Genomic DNA, 24051 nt, shown 5'->3' with positions numbered 1-24051 from the left:
AAAGTCTTTTCCTTGGGATAAAGTAAATCATTTCACAAAAGCCGGGACTCTGTCTTGTTCTTCACCGAATTCCCGGTGCCTAGAATAGTGCCTGGTGCATGGTAGACACTAAAATACATTGAATAAATGAATGACACTAATTGTGATTTATATGCAGTCATAAACAGTCATATAGGAAGGAACCAAGATGGCGGCAAAGTTAAACAACTAAACTGCTGCCACGCACAACAGTTTCAAAAATACAACTAAAAGACAAAGCGTCTACCACCCAGAACCACAGGAAAGCTGGCTGAATGGTAGATTCACAACTAAGAAGGAAAAAGAAAGAACAAACGCGGAAGGGCTGAGGTACGGAGGCGCGTGAATCGGGCTGGTGGCGGGCGACGGGACGCACGGCTTTTTTTCCAACCCGAAGGGAGATAAGCTCCCGATCACTCTGAAATCCAGTTTCTGGGGATGCGCGGGGGACCCAGACACCTACGGGGAGAAGCTGGACTCTCGGCCATCGTGTCAGAAAGTGAGAGTGACTTTCTTGCAGAGGTGCGCCCAGCAATCAGTGTTTACTGCGCTGAAGCACAGGACGCAGGGACTTGGAAACAGGAAAGGCAGAAAAGGCAGACTAGCAGCCATTGCTGTTTGCCACGCCCTAGCCTAGTGACGCCCTGAGACCCTGCCCCGCCCTGAGACCCGCCCTGCACATTCAACAAACCTGCCCAGGCTCCAAACAGCAGCTTTTGCATATAAATGGCCTGCCCTGTGGCAGCTTAACCAAATAAACTGCAGCTCCAGTCAGACTGCTCCAAAACCACTCAAGCAAAGAGGAGAAAACTGCAGTTTTCCTGCTGAGTAGCCTCAGACAGTAGCTGACCTGCACCCCATTGGAGATCCAGAAACGAGGGCATCTAGTGGTCAGTGTGAAACGACACCAGATTTCAACCACTCGCATAAGGGACACATTCAAGAGGCAGACTCAGTGAGTGCCAAAGCCCTACTGCAACAAGTCCCGGCCCATAAACGTGTCTCCAGCACAGCAATTCTTCCTTTATAGACACAGCGGGTCCTCACAGCCAATTGGCCTGGAGGTCAATTCCTCCCAGTGACACCAACAACAATCAAGACTTAACTACAAGGCTGTACACACAGTCTAAAAAGGGGTGCACCAAGAGCGTCCACCTCAGGTAACTGGGAGGCTGACCAGTTGAACCAATAGGACACAATAGGACACAATAGGACACAATAGGACACAAAGCTACCCTACCAACTCAGGGAAGCAGCAAAAATGAAAATGAGGAGGCAAGGAAACAGATCCCAAACAAAAGAAATGGAGGAGAACAAACGACTGGATATAGAGTTCAAAACCACGGTTATAAGGTTTTTCAAGAATTTCATGGAAAAAGCCTATAAATTTAATGAGACCCTCGAGGATATGAAAAAGGTCCAACTAGAAATGAAACATACACTGACTGAAATAAAAAATATTATACAGAGACCCAGCAGCAGACTAGAGGAACGCAAGAATCAAGTCAAGGATTTGGAATACAAAGAGGCAAAGGACACGCCTCCAGAAAAGCAAGAAGAGAAGAGAATTCAGAAAGTAAAAGGTAGTGTAAGAAGCCTCTGGGACAACTTCAAGCGTACCAGCATCCGAATTTTTGGGGTGCCAGAAGAAGAGAGAGAGCAAGACGCTGAAAACCTATTTGAAGAAATAATGACCGAAAACTTCCCCCACCTGGTAAAAGAAATAGACTTACAAGTCCAGGAAGCACACAGAACCCCAAACAAAAGGAATCCAAAGAGGACCACACCAAGACACATCATAATTAAAATGCCAAGGGCAAAAGACAAAGAGAGAATCTTACAAGCAGCAAGAGAAAAACAGTTAGTTACTTACAAGGGAACACCCATACGATTATCAGCTGATTTCTCAACAGAAACTATGCATGCCAGATGGGAATGACAAGAAATATTCAAAGTGATGAATAGCAAGAACCTACAACCAAGACTACTCTACCCAGCAAAGTTATCATTCAGAATTGAAGGGCAGATAAAGAGCTTCACAGATAAGAAAAAGCTAAAGGAATTCATCACCACCAAACCAGTAGTACATGAAATGCTGAAAGGTATTATTTAAAAGGAGGAAAAAGAAGAAAAAAGTAAAGATAAAAATTACGAACAACAAATACATACCTATCAACAAGTGAATCTAAAAGTCAAGTGAATTAAAAATCTGAAGAACAGAATAGACTGATGAACATAATAGAATCAGGGGCATAGAATGGGACTGGATTGATAATTCTCAGGGGAAGGGGGTGTCTGTGTGTGGGCTACGGGAAGAGACTGGACAATATCATACACCTATGGATAAGGATAGCGAGGGGGGGGAGGTAAGGGCAGAGGGAAGGGTGGGAACTGGGAGGAGGGGAGATATGTGGGGGGGAAGGAGAAACAATTGTAATAATCTGAATAAAGATTTATTTAAAAAAAAAAAAAACAGTCATATAGCCCACCCACTCACCCTTTTAGGTTTCTTCAGAGAATATTAGTCACATACCTACAGTACCTAAAGCTTCCACTAGATGTCAGGCATATTTCCTTGATTAGTTCGTTGGGCTATTTTCATGGTGAGTCGAGAATATTAAGTAAACAAGGTTTGTCAAATAAATCTCAGACAAAACCAGTGCGGCTATCATCAACACTCGAGCAACTTCTACTTCTAAGTCTCTGAAAGAAATTAGTTGTTTCTTTTGGTCAAAACATGTTTATAAAACTTGAAGCTCTTGATGTCTCTGATAGACTCTCTGCTAACCTAATTTCAAGCAATTTGCTGTTGCTTAAGATCTAATTATCTAACCACATAGTCCTTATACCTCATTTATTTAATTAGTGGTTAATCACCATTACATTTCTTTTTTTATTGAAATTATTGGGTGACCTTGGTTAATAAAATTATATAGGTTTCAGATATACAATTCTACAACACACACATCTGCATATTGTATTGTGTGTTTACCACCACAAGTCAAGTCTTCTTAAATCGCCATCTATCCCCCATTTACCCTCTTGTACCTCTCTCCACTCCCCTCTTCCCTCTGGCAATCACCATGCTGTTATCTGTGCTCTTGAGTCTTTTTTTCTTTGCTTAATCCCTTCACTCTCTTTACCCAGCCACCAACTCCCTCCCCTCTGACAGCTGTCAGTCTGTTCTCTGTATCCTCAAGTCTGTCTCTACTTGGTCACTTTATTTTGTTCATTAGCTTCCACATATCCTATATAATAAAGAGGTAATATGCAAATTGATCATCACTCCATTAAGATGGCCACCCCCATGTGGCCAAAGATGGCTGACCCCATGTGGACACAAGATGGCCAGCAGGGGAGGGCAGTTGTGGGCAATCAGGCCAGCAGGGAGGGCAGTTGGGAGGGACCAAGCCTGAAAGGGAGGGCAGTTGGGGGTGATCAGGCCTGCAGGGGAGGGCAGTTAGGGGTGACCGAGCTGGCAGAGGAGGGCAGTTAGGGCAACCAGGCCTGCAAGGGAGGGCAGTTGGGATGGACAAGGCCTGCAGGGGAGGGCAGTTGGGAACGACCAGGCAAGCAGGGGAGGGCAGTCAGGGGCAACCAGGCCTACAGGGGATGGCAGTTAGGGGAGACCAGGCTGGCAAGGGAGAGCAGTTAGGGGTGACCATGCCAGCAGGGGAGGACAGTTAGGGATGACCAGGCCAGCAGGGGAGCAGTTAGGCGTCGATCAGGCTGTCAGGAGAGTGGTTAGGGGGTGATTAGGATGGCAGGCAGAAGTGGTTAGGGGCAATTAGGCAGGCAGGCAGGCGAGTGGTTGGGAGCCAGCAGTCCTGGACTGTGATAGGGATTGTTTAAACGGGCATTTGGACATCCCTCAAGGGGTCCCAGATTGGAGCGGGTGCAGGCTGGGCTGAGGGACACACACTCCCCCATGCACAAATTTTGTGCACCGGGCCTCTAGTAGGTGAAATAATATGGTACTTGTCTTTCTCTGACTGGACTATTTCACTTGCCATAATACTCTCCAGGTCCATCCATGCAGTTGCAAAAGATAAGATTCCCTTCATTTTTACAGCTGAGTAGCATTCCATTGTGTAATTTTCTCCACTGACCTACTGATAGACACTAGGGCTGCTTCTAAATCTTGGCTATTGTAAATAACACTGCAGTGAACATAGGGGTGCATATATTATTTTAAATTCGTGTTTCGGATTTCTTTGGAGTCAGTGGGTCAGAAGGCAGTTCCATTTTTAATTTTTTGAGGTAACTCCATACTGCTTTCCACAGTGGCTGTACCAGTCTGCATTCCCACCACCATTGCATGAGGGTTCCCTTTTCGCCACATCCTGGCCAATGCTTGTTGTTTGTTGATTTATTGATGATAGCCATTCTGACAGGTGTGAGGTGATGTCATTGGTTTTCTTTTTAATTGATTTTAGAGAGGGAGGAAGGGAGAGAGAGAGAGAAACATCAATCACCCCCCCTCCCCCCCACACACACGCCCAGTTCTGGGATGGAACCCACAACCCAGGCATGTGCCCTGACGGAATCAAATCTGTGACCTTCCAGTGCGTGGGGCCTGGGAGGATGCTCCAACGGAGCCACACCAGCCAGGGCCCTCGCTGTGGTTTTAATTTGCATTTCTCTTATGGTTAGTGTCATTGAACAGCCTGTCATGTGTCATATGTCATATGATTGATTATGATGCAGTGAGGAGAAACAGCATCATTTAATACAACAAAAGTCAAGGCTTAGTCCTAGGAGGGCAATTGTTTACAAGTGGCCGTGACTTTGGTCCGATTTACCCTCCCCTTGGGATTTTTCTCTCTCTGTTTACCACTATACTACCATAGAGCACTCTGCTTTTATTTTTATTTATTTTTTAATCCTCAACCGAGGATATGTTTCCATTGGTTTTTAGGGAGAGTGGGAGAGAAAGGGAAAGACAGAGAGAAATATCAATGTGAGAGAAACACATCGATTGGTTGCCTCCGCACGAGCCCCGACCAGGGCCCGGGCTGGGGAGGAGCCTACAACCAAGGTATGTGCCTGGAATCAAACCCAAGACCCTTCGGTCCGCAGGCCGACACTCTGTCTGCCGAGCCAAACTGGCTAGGGCAAGCACTCTGTTTTTAAACTTCAGATTTAGCAAGGCCCTAACACCGTCCCTTGTTTTTCTTTTCTTTGTTTTATTGTGATAAAATACACATAACATAAAATTTGTCATCTTAACCGTTTCCAGGTATACAGCTTAGTAGTGTTAAGTGTATTTACATTGTTGGGAAATAGATCTCCAGAACTATCCCAGCTTGCAAATCTGAAACAACAGATTCATTAAACATCACTTCCTTTTCACCACAAGCCCCCGGTAACCACCACTTTACTGCCTGTTTTTCTGAATTTGACTCCTTTAGACACCTCCTGTAAGGAGAATCATATATACTAGTATTGGATTGTCCTATAGGACTATTTCACTTAGCAAAAGGTTCATCCATGTTGTCACATGTGCCAGGGTTTACTTCCTTTTTAAGGCTGAGAAATAGCCCATTGCATCGTCCACATTTCGTTTGCCCATTCCTTCGTCAGTGGACATTTGGGTCCCTCCACCTTTTGGCCGTTCTAAATAACACTGCTCTCTTGGAGACGCTGTGTTTTTGTTTTGTTTTTGTTTTATAGGGTATGATGCAGCATCTCATTGTGGTTTCAGGTTTGTCTTGTCTTTCTTTAAACAGTTTTCTTGAGGTATAATTTACACAAGATTCACTCACTATGACAGTTAAATAATTTTTAGTAAATTTATATTTACTAAAGTTTTGCAGCCATCACTACCATTCAGGTTAGAACATTTCCATCATCCAAAGGTGTTCCCTCTCATCCATTTGTAGTCAATCCCATCTCCCTACCCGACCTTTAAGGGCACCTCAGCTATACTTCCTATTTCTATAGTTTTGCCTTTTCTGGAAATTTCATATAAACAGAATAATATAATATGTAGTCTTTTATTTCTGGGTCTTTCATTTAGCATAATATTTTTGAGGCTTACCCATGTTGAGGCAAGTATCAATAGTTCATTCCTTTTCAATACTAAAAATACCCCATTGTACAAATAGACATGTTTTATTTATCTCTCACCAGTGGATGGACATTTGGCTCATTTCAGTTTTTTGCTATTATGAAAAACACTGCTACGAACATACGCGTCTTTGTGTGGACACAGGTTTTCATTTCTTTCGGGTGGATACCTAGGACTAGAATTGCTGGGTCATACAGGGTAAGTGTATGTTTAAATGTTTAAGAAATTGCCAAACTGGCTTTGAAAGTGGCTTTACCATGTTACATTCCCACCAGCAATACACGAGAGTTCCAGTTTCTTCACTTTTCACTAGCACTTGGCATATTGTTATTTCTTTTAATTATAGCCCTCCTAGTTAGAGAGCAATGATATCTTATTGTGGCTTTAATATGCATTTCTCCAATAACTAATAATGTTTAGCACCTCTTCATGTACATGTAAGCCATTCATGTATCTTCTTTGGTATAATTGTCTATTTAGATCTTTTGCCCATTTAAAAGAATGCTTAAATCATATTTTTATTTTATAGTAGTTTTACTAGGTTTACAGAAATGTTGCAGATAGGACAGAGAGTTTCCATATACCCTGCCCTGTTCTCTTGTTAACTCTTTACAAAGGAACCAGTATTGATATTATAATTAGCTGAACGCCATATTTTATTGGGAATTTATTAGTATTATCCTAAGTGAAATAAGTCAGATGAAAAAAGACCAGTACTGTATGATTTTATTTATTTATGTACTAGAGGTCTGGTGCACTGATTCGTGCACTGGTGGGGGTCCCTCAGCCTGGTCTGCAGGGATTGGGCCCAAACCGGCACTCTGACATCGCCCAAGGGGTCCCAGATTGCGAGAGGGTGGTTCTCGGGTGATGCACCCCAGAATCAGGCTCCCTCCTCTCTGATTCCAGGTGCGTCACCTGAGAACCGCAACTGCCAAGTCACCGCAGCTGGACAGCTCCTGCGTTGAGCGTCTGCCTCCTGGTGGTCAGTGTGCATCATAGCTACTAGTCAGATCGTCTGCCCCCTGGTGGTCATTGCACATCATAGCTACTGGTTGGATGGTCAAACGGTTGGACGGTCGCTTAGGCTTTCATATATATAGATATGATCTTTAAAATAAACCCCACAAATGAACAAACAAAACAAAAATAAACTAGATACAAATAACAGATTGGTAGTTACCAGAGGGGAAGAGGGTTGGCGGTAGGGTGAAATGAGTTAAGGGGTTCAGTTGTACGGTGAAGAATGGAAACTAGACTTTTGGTGATGATCAGTGTAGTGTATACAGACACTGAATTATCATGTTGTACACCTGAAACGTATATAATGTTATATGCCAGTTTTATCTCAGTTATTTTTTTAAAGTGAAAAAATTGGGAATTGGAAGTCATGGTACTCCAGTTCATTATGATTACTAAAAATTTATTTTTGAAAAGTAATAATTCTTAATACTGGAGAAATCTGCTTTTTTTTTTTTTTTTAGCTTTTTTTCTTCCCTAGTCAAACCTAGGGTATACCTATAATGTAATTTCATGTGGACATTGAGCCTCAGAATTATATTCATTGAGTGGAATTTCTTAATAGGATGTGTATCCTGTGATCTCGTTCCAATTAAGAATAATCTGAATATTTCTTAGTACCTTTACAGGTTTTATATTGCCCAGCTGAGTTTACCACCTACTGAATTTGTCCTTTTATTCTTAAATGTCAAATCTGTCTACATATTTCTACCAAATTAATCTTCTTGAATCATTGCCTTTGTCATATTACTTCCCTGTTCAAAACTCCACAACACTTCACTGCCTATAGAATTAAGGAGGCACTCCTCTTGCTGGAATTCAAGGCCCTGTGTATCTGGGACCCACCTAACCTTTTGAATCATATCTTCTGCTACTAAATGTATGTAGTACAAAGCTTCGGCTCTGGTTAGAACTGCCTCCTCTCTCCCCTTTAAAACTTTTATATCCCTTCCTGCCCCTCTGAGCTAGCTCATGAGGTCCTAGCCAGTGGTCGGCAAACTCATTCGTCAACAGAGCCAAATATCAACAGGACAGCGATTGAAATTTCTTTTGAGAGCCAAATTTTTTAAACTTAAACTTCTTCTAACGCCACTTCTTCAAAATAGACTCGCCCAGGGCCGTGGTATTTTGTGGAAGAGCCACACTCAAGGGGCCAAAGAGCCGCATGTGGCTCGCGAGCCGCGGTTTGCCGACCACGGCCCTAGCCCAACTTCCCCTTTTCCTGAATGCCCTTCTTGCCTCTTTTAGACTCCACGTTTTGTATAGCCACACGCCAAGCTTAAATTCTGTTCTGTCCATAAAACCTTAGAAACCTAGAAGCAGCTAACTCATATGGATCTTTTCTTTCCTTCCCTAAATTCCTTTAGCTCTTGTTGGTTTGTCCGTCATTTGGGCACCCAGTGAAAGGCTGTCCCCTTCTGTAAGGACTTCTTAAGTACGTATCGGACCTGGACATCCTGAAGATGTCCTTTGCAACATCAGCTTCTTAAGGCCTGCGACTCTGTGTTCTTAGTGCCTGGCAAATTCTAGGTATTTGTGGGACCAACCTCTACTGACTGGTGCTTCCAGAGCATGGAGCACAGTGGTAAATTCTAGTTGAATTACATCAGATTTGGCGATTTTCATGTAGTCCCTCTTTTCAAGGTCACATCATAGGGCCTTGCTTGTTTATTTGATATGACTTCGCTGATCTTACTAAAGCTTTGGAAGGCAATCAAAGAGAAGACATTCACATTGTAAAAACTGTATTTTTTTCAAAATGAGCTTTTGGGGCAAAATTCTTATATTACAACTTAAAAATATTCTAGATCAAAATAAGCTATCTTCTCCTTTGGTAAAGTAACCTTTCCCTTTTGTCTTACTTATTTTTTCCCTTTTGGATAATGTTAATGGGACCATCTTATGGATAAAACTGAATACCTTGCCTCCAAGCATGAATTCAAGGAGATAGTCTGCTAAATTGTATTGAATAATCTTCTTTCTTAGTTTTTCACTTTTTAAGCAGAATTCTTTTTGGAATTGAAATGACTTCTTTATCTTCTTTAGTCATTTCTTCCAAGTTGTCACCAACTCATGTTTAATTCTCTATAAGCCCTGCTGCTATCTTTCACTTATTTCCAGTGTCCAGTTTATCATAAGAAAAACATTATTTTTTTAAAAAAATTTGATTTCAGAGAGGAAGGGAGAGGGAGAGAGAGAGAAACATCAATGATGAGAGGGAATCATTGATCTGCCGCCTCCTGCATGCCCACACTGGGGATCAAGCCCACAACCCAAGCATGTGCCTTGACCAGGAAACCGTGACCTCCTGGTTCATAGGCCGACACTCAACCACTGAGCCACACTGGCCAGGGAGAAAAACATTCTTATTAAGAGCTTCTCCATAGAATTTCTTGAGATGAATATTTAACGTCTTCATTTTGGGAAATTGATTAAACTGTGATTGATGTTGTCTGTGTGATCTCAGCCCTTCTGAGAGCTTAAAAATATAAAACTGGTATAAAATGGAAGGATAAAAATCTTGCTGGCAGATTGGATGTGGAATATTAGAGAAAAAGAGAAGTCAGTTTAGCCTGAATGGCTGGAACGATAGAGATGGGGAAATCTATAGTTTGGGTAGAATGAGAGCTCCATTTTGGACCTGTTGAGTTTTTTTTTTTTTGTTTTGTTTTGTTTTATTTTTTATGCTCAAATATAAATCTGGAAGGCGTTCATGGGACATGTGCAGCTTGGAAATATTGGCAACTTAGAGATGATGTTTAGATAGAGAAAACATGTAAGGATCAAACCCTGTTATTTAGTGTCTTCTTTAAACGATTGTTCAGTTAGTTGATTTCAGTTGTTTCCCTAATATTCACATAAGACTTTCGGGGGGTATTTGATGTTTTCTGATAATATTGAATATCCTGATAGAGCTGAGATTTCTTTTTCGGCCCTAGTGTCTGAACAATTTTTCTAAACATTCTCTGTATGTTTAAAAAGATTCTCAGATTATTGAGTGCAGTGTTCCCTATATTCCCATTAGATCAAGCTTATTAATTATGTGTGTAGAAAAGATTAAATTCAATTTTAAAAATAAAAATGCAGTAAGTGATTACAGATGAAAATGCCAGCTGCCTTCATATAACGGGAGGAGCTTGTGGTAAATTTTCCATTGAGACATTAGCTACAGAGGCATTGTTTGGAAGTAGTTTGGACAGAAATGACCATCATCTCCTCTGGAGGACTGTGTGATGCCTCAGAGAACCTTTAGTTACGATAAAGACAGTGATGACAAAGATGCATTTAAAGAGTTTGGATGACACTGAATCATGAAAGTGAAAAAAGTTATATTTTTAATTTATTGCAGGGGTAGGGAACCCTTTTTCTGCCAAGGGCCATTGGGATATTTATAACATCATCGTGGGCCATACAAAATTATCAGCTTAAAAATTAGCCTGCTATATTTGGTCAAACATTTAATTAACTCACCTGAATGTCTCGGCCGGGCCGGACCAAATGATTTTGTGTGCCTTACACCCCTGACTTATTGTTATCTTAAATGTTTTAAGTAGCAACGAAGGAAGGAGAGAAATAGGATAAATATAAGTACATGGATGGACCTTGAGAATGTCATGCTAAGTGAAATAAGTTAGACAGAAAAAGTTAAGAACTGATTTCATTCAGAGCCGTGGCTGCGGCATGGAGCTCCAGGCGTGGCAGGAACACCAGTTAGATAGTTGCTGTGAAAGCCTTCAGAATCTATTGATCGATTCTTACATAGTGTTTAGACTGAGACACTTTTTCAGAGCCACTAATTTCAGATATTAATTAGGGATTTCTGTGTAGCTAGAGAGAGTAATGGATAATGTATGAATAGCTCTGAACCTTTTACGTAACACAAAGCAAACTAGACTCCTTTGAAAGGTTTGTAGTAGGTCTGAAATCAGGAAGTGTGTATCCTCCAGCTTTGTTCTTTTTGAAGATTGTTTTGGATGTTCTGTGTGTCTTGCATTTCCGTATGAATTTAGAATCAACTTGTCATGTTCTGCAAAAAAGGCAGCTATAATTTTATAGGGATTGCAGGGAATCTGTAGATCAGTTTGGGAGATTACCACTATTTCAATCATATTAAGTCTTCCATTCCATGAACATAGAATGTGTTTCCACTTATTTAGGCCTTTAATTTTTTTTTCAGTGATGTTTTGTAATTTTCAGTGTACAAATCATGCATTTTCCTGATTGGATTTATTTCTAAGCATTTTATTCTTTTTGATGGTATTATAAATGAAACTAGAGGCCCGGTGCACGAAATTCATGCACGGAGGGGGGTTTCCCTCAGCCCAGCCTGCACCCTCTCCAATCTGGGACCCCTCGAGGGATGTCCGACTGCCTGTTTAAACGGGCAGTTGGACATCCCTCTCACAATCCAGGACTGCTGGCTCCCAACTGCTCGCCTGCCTGCCTTCCTCATTGCCCCTAACCGCTTCTGCCTGCCATCCTGATCACCCCTAACCACTCCCCTGCCAGCCTGATTGATGTCTAACTGCTCCCCTGCCAGCCTGTTTGCCCCCAACTTTCCTCCTCTGCCGGCCTGGTCACCCCTAACTGCCCTCCCCTGCTGGCTTGATCACCCCCAACTGCCCTCCCTTGCAGGTCTGGTCCCTCCCAACTGCCCTCCCCTGCTGGCCATCTTGTGGTGGCCATCTTGTGTCCATATGGGGGCAGGATCTTTGACCACATGGGGGCAGCCATCTTGTGTGTTGGATTGATGGTCAATCTGCATATTACTCTTTTATTAGATAGGATAGCAGCCTGGTGCACGGGTGGGGGCCAGCTGGTTTGCCCTGAAGGGTGTCCTGGATCAGGATGGGGGTTCCCTTGGAGCGTGGGGTGGCCTGAGCAAGGGGCCTCTGATGGTTTGCAGGCCAGCCACGCCCCCTGGCGACCCAAGCAGAGGCCCTGCTATCTGGAATTTATTTACTTTCTACAATTGAAACTTTGTATCCTGGAGTGGAGGCCTAGGCCGGCCAGGGCTGCAGATGCTTTGCTTCCTCTGTTGCCGGGGGCAACCCTGGCCTGCTCTTTCCAGCTCCGTGGCTGCCGCCATTTCTGTTTCAATTTGTTTACCTTCTATAATTGAAACTTTGTAGCTTGAGTGGAGGCTTAGGCCAGGCAAGGGCAGGTGGAAAGCTTGGCTTCCTCTGTTGCCTGGGAAACCTTGCTCTCTGTGGCTGTAGCCATCTTGGTGGGGTTTATTTGCATACTCGCTCTGATTGGCTGATGGACGTGGCTGGTGGGTGTAGTGAAGGTACGGTCAATTTGCATATTACTCTATCATTAGGTAGGATTGTTTTCTTAATTTTATTTTCAGATTGTTCATTGCTAGTAAGTAGAAATACAACTGTTTTGTTTATATTGCCCTTGAGTCTTGCAGCTTTGTTATTAGCTCTAGGGTTTTCTATATATGCAATCACTTCACCTGTAAACAGATATAGTTTTACTTCCTTTACAATTTGGATGTCTTTTACTTCTTTTTCTTGCCTAATTGTTATCCACTCTCACTACTGAATGATAATTTGGCTGGATTTAAAGTCTAGCAAAAGTTGTTTTCTCTTCATTCTTTGAAGATATTATTCCTCTATTATCTTGTAACCAATTTGCCAATAACAATCTGATTCTCCCTTCTTCCTGTTGAATTTCTCATATTTTGCTGGTAACTTTTAGGATTTTCTTTATAACACTGGTAATCTGAAGTTTTACTATAATCTGTCTGGATGTGAGCTTTTTTGTTGTTGTTCTGTTTAGTTTGTTTTAATATTCAGAAGATTCTTCCTCTCTGGAGGCTCATGTCATTCATCAGTTCTGAAACATTCTCAGCCATTATCTGTTTCAGATGCCATTGCCTCTTCTCCAATCCCTCTGGTCTCTCTGGAACTCTGAGACATAAACTTTAAAACACAGTTTAGCGCTCAAGTGTCTTAACTAAAACAAAATGTGCTATCAATCTTCAGTTGTATTTAGTCTTATATTCAGCATATCTGTAAGTTTTTAAAATCTCAATAATTATATTTTTCATTTTTTCAATCCCTAGTTATTTTTCAGAACATTTTATGGATGCTAGTCTGTCCTTTAGGTGTCTGAGGATATTGAGTATACTCATTTTAAAGAGTTTTTTAGATGCTCTGTTTTCTCTGGGTGTTTGGGGGTGTGTGATTAAGTCCCAGCCTCCCCAAAGGCGGCCCTGGTGTTTGGTTCATGGCAGCTCAGCACGGCCCTGGACACCACGATGGTTTCTTGTTGATTTTCTTCCTTGGGGTGCGGGAATAAATGCTTCTTTATTTTATTAGGCTTAAAGAGAGTTAAGCCTTTTTGTTTTAATTCTCGCTATGCATGTCTTGTCTTATTTTTATAGCTTTAAATCATTTTTATTTGTACAGGAGGGTGAGCTGTTAGCATGTGCTCAGTCTGCCACCTTGAACCAGAAGTTCCTCAACCGCTTCTCCAACTGATTTAAAATTCACTGTCACAGCACTGTCTCCAAAGGTCTCTGTGGGGCCTTTTTTGCAGAGACTTCGATAGACATTCAGTGAAATGGTGTGTGTGGTTTTTTTATCCCCTTGGCAAACTTCCTAATGTGTTAGGGCATTTAAAATTTCTTTTAGATTCTTTTGGTCCAGAAATGAAATACCAAGACTGATGTTACAGGCAGAGTTGGCCTGATGCATTTGGCCCCTCTGAGAAGTACCGTTGCTGTCATGTGTCCAGGTATCTTCCTGAGAATGTTATTCAGCCATCATTACCCCTCCCACTCAAGAATTTTGGCCACCCCAGATGGCCTGTTAGCTGTCTTCCTTAGAATTCCTTGCGAGGCCATCTTTTCCATTTAAAATTCAGCTCGGGTGAGCCCTTCCCCAGTTTGCACGTTTCAATGGATTGGAATGGGAAATAAATTCATAAAATTTCATTACTGAATCAGTTATTGCTGAGCACCCACTGTGTGCCGTTACGATGTGGGTACATGTGTGAACACAGTGGTAGAATAAACCCATGGGCTCTGCCTTCGTGAAGCTCACAGCCTCTTGAGTGAGACCAGTTAAAAAGCAAACACTACTTATACGTAACTGCAAACTGTGAAAGGACCACAAAAGAGAAGAACCAGGCCTGGTGCGTAAGGAAGGTAGAGGCCGCCGATTTAAAGGCTGTGGTAACGAAAGGTGTTTTCAGACGCGTTCGAGCGGCCGTGGAACGCGGGGCTCTGTGAGGCTGTGCAGAGCGGAGTAGACGTGGAGCCGCTCTCCCTGGAAGGAGGCCGGGCCTGATGGGCCTGCGCTCCTCTGTGGTCACTGAAGCCATCCGTGGAATGCTTTGATGCCCGGGAACAACATGTGAAAACCACTGTTCTAGAACGGGCCCTCTTCCCCTCGCAGGTCCGTTCAGCTGGGGCACAAAGGGCTCCTTTGTCCAGGCCACGTCATCCGCTCAGTGCCAGGACTGGACCAGGACCCCGACTCTCCCAACCGGTGTCCTTCCCCTCTCCGCTGCCCCTTCGTCCCCTTTGATGTGTTTTTATCCTAAAAGGGAGGTATTTCAGTCTCAAGTGTCCTGTAGGGGTTTTTTCCATGAAATTAATTTTGCCCATTATTGTTTACATTGCCCTTCACATTCTCTGCTCTGATCCCCGCCCCCCCCCATCCCCCCAATATCCTTCGGGTTTGTCGCCTTGAAAGATATTATCCCGCCGCTATTTTGTTTTTACTGTATTTCCAATGTCATATAAATCAACTCTTTCATTTTCTGCCAAGCATCCTAACACCTGCATCTGGTATTTTATTCTGTAGCTTTTTATCATTGAGGTCAATGTGTGTATATTAACCAGTTAGCTGTCCGATTGGTTGGGTTGTCTTTTTCACCTCTCATTTATCTAAGCAAATGGTAGTATTCTTTTGCAGACCCTTGGGTTGTTAGTCTGGGTTTCACTTAGACTTCCCCTATTTTTAGTGTAAATATGTAGATATCCTTTGCCATTTTTGTTTTGTTTTGTTTTACTGTGGCAGAGAAGTCCAAGGGCCTGTGTTTGAACAGAGTCGCATATTTGCCCAGAACACTTAGAAAGTATCAGGAAGTAGCAAACATTAAGACAGAGTGGGAAACCGAGGCTGCAGTGTGTAGGCAGTGACCACAGAGAGGAAGCTGTTAGTCTTAATTTGGGAGACTGGTAGAGAATTGATGGTATGGGGCACAATGGTGACAGGAGAGCCATGCTTAGGAAAGCAATTGTGGCCGTAAGAAATCAGACCAGTAACAATGGAAAGGTTCTCTGGACACTGGACTAGTCGAAAACTTGCATTATTTGCTACACTAGCAGGAGGCAGGCTGAAATGTGTTGATGGCAGTGGAGCTGGAAGCCAGGAGCAGATAGATTTAAGAGCTACTGATGTAGATCCTGTATAATAAAAGCCTAATATGCTAAGTGTCCCGTTGTCCAGAGGGCCGTTCAACCAATCAAAGTGTAATATGCTAATGATATGCTAAGGCCACTCAACCGCTCTCTATGACATGCACTGACCACCAGGGGCCAGACGCCCTGATTGGTAGGTTAGCTTGCTGCTGGGGTCCGGCTGATCAGAACTGAGAGAGATGGGCCAGACACGCCCTGGAGCCCTCCTGCGGTTCCTCCCTGGCTGGCCAACCGGTGGGGTCCCTCGGCCTGGTCTTTGCCCTCTCGAAATCCGGGACCCCTCAGGGGATGTCGGAGAGCCGGTTTCAGTCCTATCCTGCAGGCCAGGCCAAGGGACCCCACTGGTGCACGGATTCGTGCACTGGGCCTCAGGATGATAAGAGGCCACAGGATGACTCCGAGTGTCAGGGGCATTCTCATCCTGTGGATGCCCTGCGAGGGGTCCCTGAAATCCCACTCAGCAGTGCACACTGTCTGGCTGTCTGTTTCAGCCGCCCCCTGGTGAACTGCCTTCATGAATTAAGGAGCTCTTTGCATCAAAGGGGTAGGCACCCACCACTGCCCTATGTTTTTCTTCTTCACTCTGCTTGCATTTTCATTAACTCCTCTTCAACAACAAAAAATCAAGCCTTACTACCCCTCCCAACGTACGTCCCAGTCGCTCCCTACCTGGCAGACAGTAGTGCAGGTGCTTTCTTATCAAGCAGTTGGCAATTAGGAGAGGCCCTGGGAGAGGAGGTGGGGGTGCTCCCTAAAGTCCCCACCAGAATGGAATTGCTGCCCCAGGTAATTGGGCCACTGGACTCTATTGCAAGAGGGTGTGTTTCATGTTTAAGCGTCTGAGGAGCGGTACCTGCTCTGCTTGCTGCATCTGCCTTCCTGTAATTGGCTGCCTTCGACCGCTGGATGGACTGGCTGACGGAGTGCAGACGTGTGCTTCCTTCTAATCAGTTGTTCCCCCATACCTGCCCTTTCCCAAAATGCTCTGTAGGATAAACTACCTCGTAGAGAAGACTCTTCGTCATGTGATTGTTCTGTTGCCTTAGAGACAATAGCAGTGTAATGCACTAGAGGCCAGATACATAGAGAAAGAAGAAGCACTTGCTACAGAATGTAAAGGTTTGGTAGCTTTTCATGTCTTTATGTTTTTACTGCTTGAGCTGCTGGGCTAATGATGATTGTGTTTATTTATTTATTTTTGGTAGGATTCTAGAGCCCCTGGAATTTCTCAGGCAATTGTTTTTAAAATTCCACTGTACCTTTTTCTGTGTGGCTAATGGTATGAAACATGAGAGTCAGCTTGTTTTCTCTAATAATGTGTTTGTTTCCATTTTTTTAAAAACCAGTTTCAGTACTGACCATATAAACGGGTCAGAAAATGACACTGCATCATTCATTTCATTGACCTCTCCGTGAGCAGTGACTTACTGAAATATTTACGTTGTCATCTTCTCTCATCTTTCTAGAAACACAGGAGTCAGTGTCAATATAAAGTATTGACAACTTCCTCTCTGAGTTTAACGAGCAAGGAGAACAGAGGGATTACTCACCGTGGACAGGCTTTTAAAATGAAATAGTACATTCCTGTTGGCTTTTATCTGTTTTGTAAGGCCCTTTGCCTGTTTTTCCAATATTATAATATTACACTGAGTGATGCTACTAAATAATTTGCAAATAACTGTCTCACTGTACAATTCTATCCTTTTTTAGAGCTAGAGTGAGAAACCTGGGTTCCTCTGTGTGTCTCTAGGTGCTGTTTCATGGTGAATCTTCTGCATAAGAATGCGATTGTGGTAAACCTTTCCTTCCAGAGAAATACTTCATTATAAGTCTTACACCACAAATGGCTCTCTTAAACTGCAAGAAACAGGAAGTGAGACATGTCTGCCTATTAATAGGTCTTTTTTACATTAATGAGTTAATTGCCACATGATTAGTAGTTCCTTTTGGAATTTTTAAATATTTTCTGTTGATTAATTCATTGTAAATGGCCAATAAAGTAAAATCTACTTCCTTGGCAGTCTGAGAAACCTCATTGTCAATATGTAACATGGTGTTGATCTACATTTACAGTACTATTTTGTTATTTATTTATTTTTTTTTACCTTACGGTTTTCCAAAAGGCAGTTTTGTTTGCCCGTTTGTTTAATTTTTTGGCTTTGTCCGATAACCATGAACTAATGGAGTGACAGGAGATGGTTGGTCTGGTACACAGGAATAAATAAAGAGCAAAACATCACATGACTCGAGGAGGACAAAAATGGTCCACAGTTGTCATCCCTCTTGTCCAGAGGCAGGGTGTCTTTTGAGGGACTAATAGAATTATGTAGATGAAAGGGAACTCAGAATCGGCCCTCCGTGATATTTCACCAGAGCTGCAGTGTGCCATGATTACAGATCCATCTACATCCCATGCATCTTCATCATAATGGCATAATTAGATAAGCTGGCTTTCTTATCAGATCGTTTAGAGCGTCCGTGTCGGGATCTGTGACTGGGCTTATAGGCCACTCATTTTGGAGGGAAGTGAGTAAGAAGGGAAACAGCGCTGAAGAGAGAAACCTTTGTTCTAAGCCTGTATGCACCCGGGCTGGTCATCCAGCAGAGGCCCAGCAGGGCCTGGATCCCAGTCGCTCTCTCAGCCTTTCTCCCGGGAACAGTACCCTCTTCTTTGGAGACTTGGTCCTCCCTCCGCCCTGACCATGTTTTGCTAAGAGGATTGCCAGCCACAGTAGCGGGCCCTCGGTCTACCCGAGTGGGCCGATGACTCCAAGCGGATCTGAGTGTTTTCTGGCACCTTCAGATTGGAGTGAGGAAGAGGTTTTTTCCTGCAATGGCGAAGCTGCAGTGTGTTAGGCAGGAGCTGTTTCTTGCTAAACGTATAAAGCTGTGAGATCTGTATAGACTCGAACCCAAAATGAGATCTCAGCAAAAATAACAGCCAGCGCCGGTGTCCTGGCGACAGTCCAGGGGCCTGGGAGCCCGCTGCACCTCACCTTTCGTGAAGCTTAGTTGTGAATTTAATTATGATACCAAGTGCATTCCTCCCCTCCCCCAGGCTAGTTCAAGGTGGACTTGAAGCCAGTGGTTCTAAAGTGGGCAATGGTTCTCAAACTTGAGAATTTACTCTTCCCTGAAAACTCCAATCTGAAAAATCTGGATAATAGAGATGCCTGGGTTAGGATGGTGAGCGTGTGGACTTGATCTATTCAGTAGCTTTAGAACCAGATGAAAGTGGACTGGTTCTGCCACTTACTAGCTTCGTGACCTTGGTCATGTTAATTGTCCTCTTTGGCCTTCATTTCTTTATTTGTAAAATAGGAATGCCATCATGGGTAGTAGCAGACAGTGTATCTGAGGACCTAGCTCAATGCTAATGCAGTGCTCATACTCAACAGATGTTAGTGTGTTACTCTTTTCCCCCAACCCTCTTCAGTGTTCTTGCAAAGTACTCAGCAAGTCCTGTACAGACAGACCTTGGAGGTATTGAGGTTTGGGTAAGTAGGGAAGGTAATTTCAGAAGCAGCAGAGGTATCTAGGATTGAAGACAAAATAGTTGGCTGCAAAAATCTTAAGTGATTAAATGTATTTAGCTAAAATGATTTAAGTACCTCATTGTAAAGCATTGTTGTGGGCAATACACAAAAGGAATCAAGTAAATGAAGGCATTGGGCATAATAAAATCTGTCCCCCTTTTATGCTAACAGTAATAAACAGACCAAAACATCTGGTAAAGAGTTCCCAAGCGTGTGATTGGCAGCTGTCAAGGTAAAAGAATTGCAGAATCTTAACCTCTACAAAAAAAAAAATAGTCTAGGAAGAAGAGCAAGATAATGAGCAAATACTTTTAAAAGTATAGGATAGGGCCTGGCTGGTGTGCCTCCGTGGTTGAGTGTCAGCCTATGAACCAGGAGGTCATGGTTTGATTCCCAGTCAGGACACATGCCTGTGTTGTGGGCTCAATCTCAAGTAGGGGGTGTGCAAGAGGCAGCGGGTAGGTAGTTCTCTCTCATCATTGATGTTCCTATCTCTCCCTCCCTCCCTTTCCCATCCTCTCTGAAATCAATAAAAATACACACACACACACACACACACACACACACACATATATATATATATATATATATATATATCCTACCTAATAATAGACAAATATGCAAATTGACTGTACCTTCGCTATGCCCGCGGTTGGCCAGGAGGCTTGGGGGGGCGGGACTCAGGGTGGCCGATTGGGCCGTCGGGACGCTGAGCTCACGTCGCCAGCAGCGGCTCGAGCTCAGCGTCTGCGCCATGGCTGTGCTGTGGCACAGAAGGGGCCTCTGGGGCAGCGAGCTCACGTCCCACTGCAGACCATCAAAAGCGTGGGAGCTGGGTGCCTGTCCACTCAGGCACCAGGCGTGTGTGTGTGTGTGTGTGTGTGTGTGTGTGTGTGTATATATATATATATATATATATATATATATATATATATATAGTGTAGGGGTATCTGCCCATCTGGATGGCTTTATACAGAAGAGGTCTGTTAACGGGCTTATGGAAAAGTGACAACCCTCACATGTGCCCAAGATCTCACGTTCCCACTCAGCCTTCAGCGCTGGCTTTGTTCGTGGAGCCCTTTATTCACTTACAATTTTTAAGTAGAAATTTTGTTGAAACAACAACAATATTATACTTTCACATTCTTGGTTAACCACAGAGTTTTATCCAGAAAGTGTTTACCCCTGGATCTAAGTCAACTTAGAAAGCCAACACAAGAAATTACACTCAGGGTTAGTCCTGTGTCACAGTTTTTAAAAAAAATCAATTGTCTGGCTGATAAAATAGATAATTTGCTCTTTAAAATTACATACTTTGTTAGGCTGAGGTGAGGAACCCAAAAGATCTTTGAAATTAAGATTTGATTTTAAAGTCATTGTAATAAATTAGGGAGGTGTCCTGGAAGGAAACAGTTTATTTAGGTTATCTAGTTTTCCTTGGGGCAGCCTAAAGGTGGTTAAGAATGGGAGTTCTGCAAGCAAAAGTTTTGAGTTCACACAGGCATTTATAATACAGTTCTAATGACGTGATAGGGGAAAGAATAAATCACGCAAAAACTATACTCTGGGGCTTTTATTTTACCTTCCTAGCAACAACCTTACAAAAACTATTATCTAGATCACGCTACTGCTATTAATCTATGGACTAAACAATCTTAAGTAAGTTTTTCCAAAAGTGCAGCAGTCCAAGGTAGTTGAGACACTACACCATAACGATCAAGAACAGACTCAAGAGCTATCTTGCCTGGGTTCAAATCCTACTTCAGCCACAATTTAGTTGTAACCTCAGGTACATTACTTCTCTCCATGCCTTAGTGTCTCCATCTGTAAAAAAAGATAATAATAGTATCCACCTTATTGGTGGTTGTGAGGTTTGAGTGAGTCATGGGAATTGTTCGGACTGAGTCTGGCACATATGTAGCACCCAGCCAGTATTGCCATTGTTATTAGAAACACTCTCCACTCTTTATTTTTTTATTTTATTGATTTTTTACAGAGAGAAAGAGAGAGGGATAGAGAGTTAGAAACATCGATGAGAGAGAAACATCGATCAGCTGCCTCTTGCACACCCCCTACTGGGGATGTGCCCGCAACCAAGGTACATGCCCTTGACCGGAATCGAACCTGGGACCCTTGAGTCCACAGGCCGACGCTCTATCCACTGAGCCAAACCGGTTTCGGCTCCACTCTTGATTCCATTACTAAGTCACAGATGAAAACTTGCCACGACTGCAAATACTACAAATATACCTACCAAATATAACAACTAATAATGTCACCATTGCACTTTCAGAGAATAGTCTCAGCAAAGCTAAATATAACAGAAAGATCACTTCTTACACACTCTACACTTCTGTGTATTACATAGCAGGGTGCTGACTCACGATCAACATATTTCTTGAAAGCCTGCTCCATATGCAGGTACTCGAAATACAATAAAGAAATCACACAAATTTCTTAGTCTAATAATGGAGATAATGTAGAGAGATTTGAAATGTTTTCTTTATTTGAGAAAGAGAGAAGAGAGGAAAAACATTTTTTAAAGGGAAGTGGTCTGTAATTTTAATAAATTACCTGTATAATTAAAACACTCTTACGTTGTTTCGAGGGATAGAGGGATAGAAACATCATCAATCGGCCCCTACTGAGGATCGAGCCCGCAACCCAGGCATGTGCCCTCACCAGAAGTGGATCGGTGACCTCTTGGTTCTTGGGTCCATGCTCAACCGCTGAGCTACACTGGTTGGGCTGAATGTCTTTTTTTTTTAAAGGTGTATTTTCACTTTGCTCATTTATGTAATTGAAATCTTAATAATTTTTATGAATTTGTGTGAAGGTTGTTAATTCTTACTTTGTCATATTTGTTGAAATAGTTCCCCAAATTTGTATTTTTTCCCTGTCCTGATTTTTTTAATACTTCAAATGAGTTGGTCTTTTCCTTCCTAGTTTTTCTACAGATTTTGAGCTTAGAACATCCTCTCTATCCATAAACCCATATTTTTGTCCTAATTTATATAATTTAGCATTTATATCAGCTCTTTAACACCCTGGAAATATATTTTTCTTTATGGGGTGAGGTGATCCTCCTTTGCTGAGACCTTCACCAAAGGCAAACATCGAACATCTGGCGACATATTGAAGTTTTTCAATAGGTTTTGGATGTTAAAGAAGATCAACAAGACTGATCCGATGAGTGGTGTCAGTTCTGCTTTGTAAGTTTCTGTCTTCACACCTAGAAGCATTGTTTTCAGCTCTACCTTACAGGAACTGTGAAGACTTTGTAAAGCAGAAGTCATTTTGGTGTATTAATTCCCTAAGACAACATCTGAGCCGTTGACGTTCACAGTGAATTATGGGTCTAGTGGTAGATATTGTAGTAAAGATGCCCTTTATGTTTTCAAATGCCTCTTTCATCTTGGACTGCAAACACATACCCATTTTCTTATCAAATATGCTAGAAGTTCAGAAGGGGTATGAAATTTGGGGCAGTTAACAAATAGCTTACAGCTTACATTATTGTCTGGTTTTGAATATTAGAAAAGAGGCTTTCATATGTGTGCTATCACATAATAATTGGACATGATCTTTGCCAAGAGATAGAGATGATAATTAAAGACTTTTGAGACATCAGATCAAACAAAATGCTACAAATCATGATATTTTATCACATGGATCCATGTATAAGGAATTAAATTTTTTTCTATTGTCATTTTTTCTCTGAGAATGTCAGAAAGGAAATTGAATACAGTGTCTTCAATACTGGTACACACTAGGTAACTGCATTAGTTTTGAAAGCAACATGAACATGTCCTTATCTTATTCTGGAAATGGGTTGCTAATAATAGTATATCAGAGAAGCAAAGTCCATTCTGTTTACCAGGACCAGAATGCCTCTGGTGCCCTCAAGAATGAAAAGCTATGATGCTGGATTTGTTTCTTTCATAGGAATTATCTCCTTGTTCCATTTGGACAATTGATTTAAGAGAACCACTGGCAAAAATGTAAATTTAGGACTAAAATCAACCCAATCTCTGTGTTCATTTCCATTATTAATCAACCTAAAACAATTGATTTATTATAACTCAGCAAAGCCAACAGTGTTCATAGACGTGAAAGTGTGGGGGCAGAGTGGGTCTCTGTCTGGAAGACAGGTAGTAAGATCAGTAATGTGGACGTGAAGTCTAGCCTGTAAAGGCATGCTTTAATTCTGCATGTCTGACTGATGGCCCTGTCATCCACAGTCAGGAACGTGTGACAGTGAGCATCGTGCTGTGGCTGAAAAATCAAGAGGCCTAAATCTGTTCCCTGCAAATTACTTTCTATCTTTGATCCTCTTCATTAAATGGGAAATTATTAAAAAGATTTCCCTACCCAGAAATGAGATTGGTTTTTAAAAAAAATGAAGTGGATAGATAGACAGATGTAGAGGTCTATCCATCCATTCCTCTTAACCTTTCCTCTGGGTTCCTTGGCTCTGCCTAAAAAAATGTCACTGGAGCCTTTAATAGAAAGTACTGTGAGCCCTAGCCAGTTTGGCTCATTGGATAGAGCATCGGCCTGTAGACTGAAGGGTCCCAGGTTCAAGACCAGCCAAGAGTGCATGCCCAGGCTATGGGGCTTGATCCTCAGTGGGGGTGTGCAGGAGGCAGCTGATCAATGATTCTCTGTCATCATGGATGTTTCTATCTCTCCCTCTGCCTTCCTCTCTGATATATGTATGTATGAAAGTACTGTGAAATCTGTAAAACAATAAAGCTTCTGGTCGCTTCATATTTACCAAGACTTGCTAAGTGTAACCTCTACAAAAACATTTTACACAGTTAATTCAGCTCTGAAAGATAGGAGAAACCAGGAGATAGGTACCAAAATACCTAAATATACGAGAAGGGTTTTGCTGCTTTACTTTCCTGTTTCTGATGGACGAATTTCTCTAAAAGAACTTGTTTCCATTTCAGAGAGGAAGTAAG

General features: G+C 42.4%; 1 protein-coding gene across 4 annotated transcripts in view; it reads left to right on the top strand.

Moving 5' to 3' along the window:
* DTNB (dystrobrevin beta) overlaps window positions 1-24051 on the top strand; it is a 157332-nt gene that overhangs the window by 77325 nt on the left and 55956 nt on the right. The window lies entirely within an intron of this gene.

This window comes from Eptesicus fuscus, chromosome 16 (genome assembly GCF_027574615.1).
Source record: "Eptesicus fuscus isolate TK198812 chromosome 16, DD_ASM_mEF_20220401, whole genome shotgun sequence".
NCBI lineage: Eukaryota > Metazoa > Chordata > Mammalia > Chiroptera > Vespertilionidae > Eptesicus > Eptesicus fuscus.
Note: the sequence above shows the minus strand (reverse complement) of the source record. Positions and strands in the feature narration are given on the sequence as shown.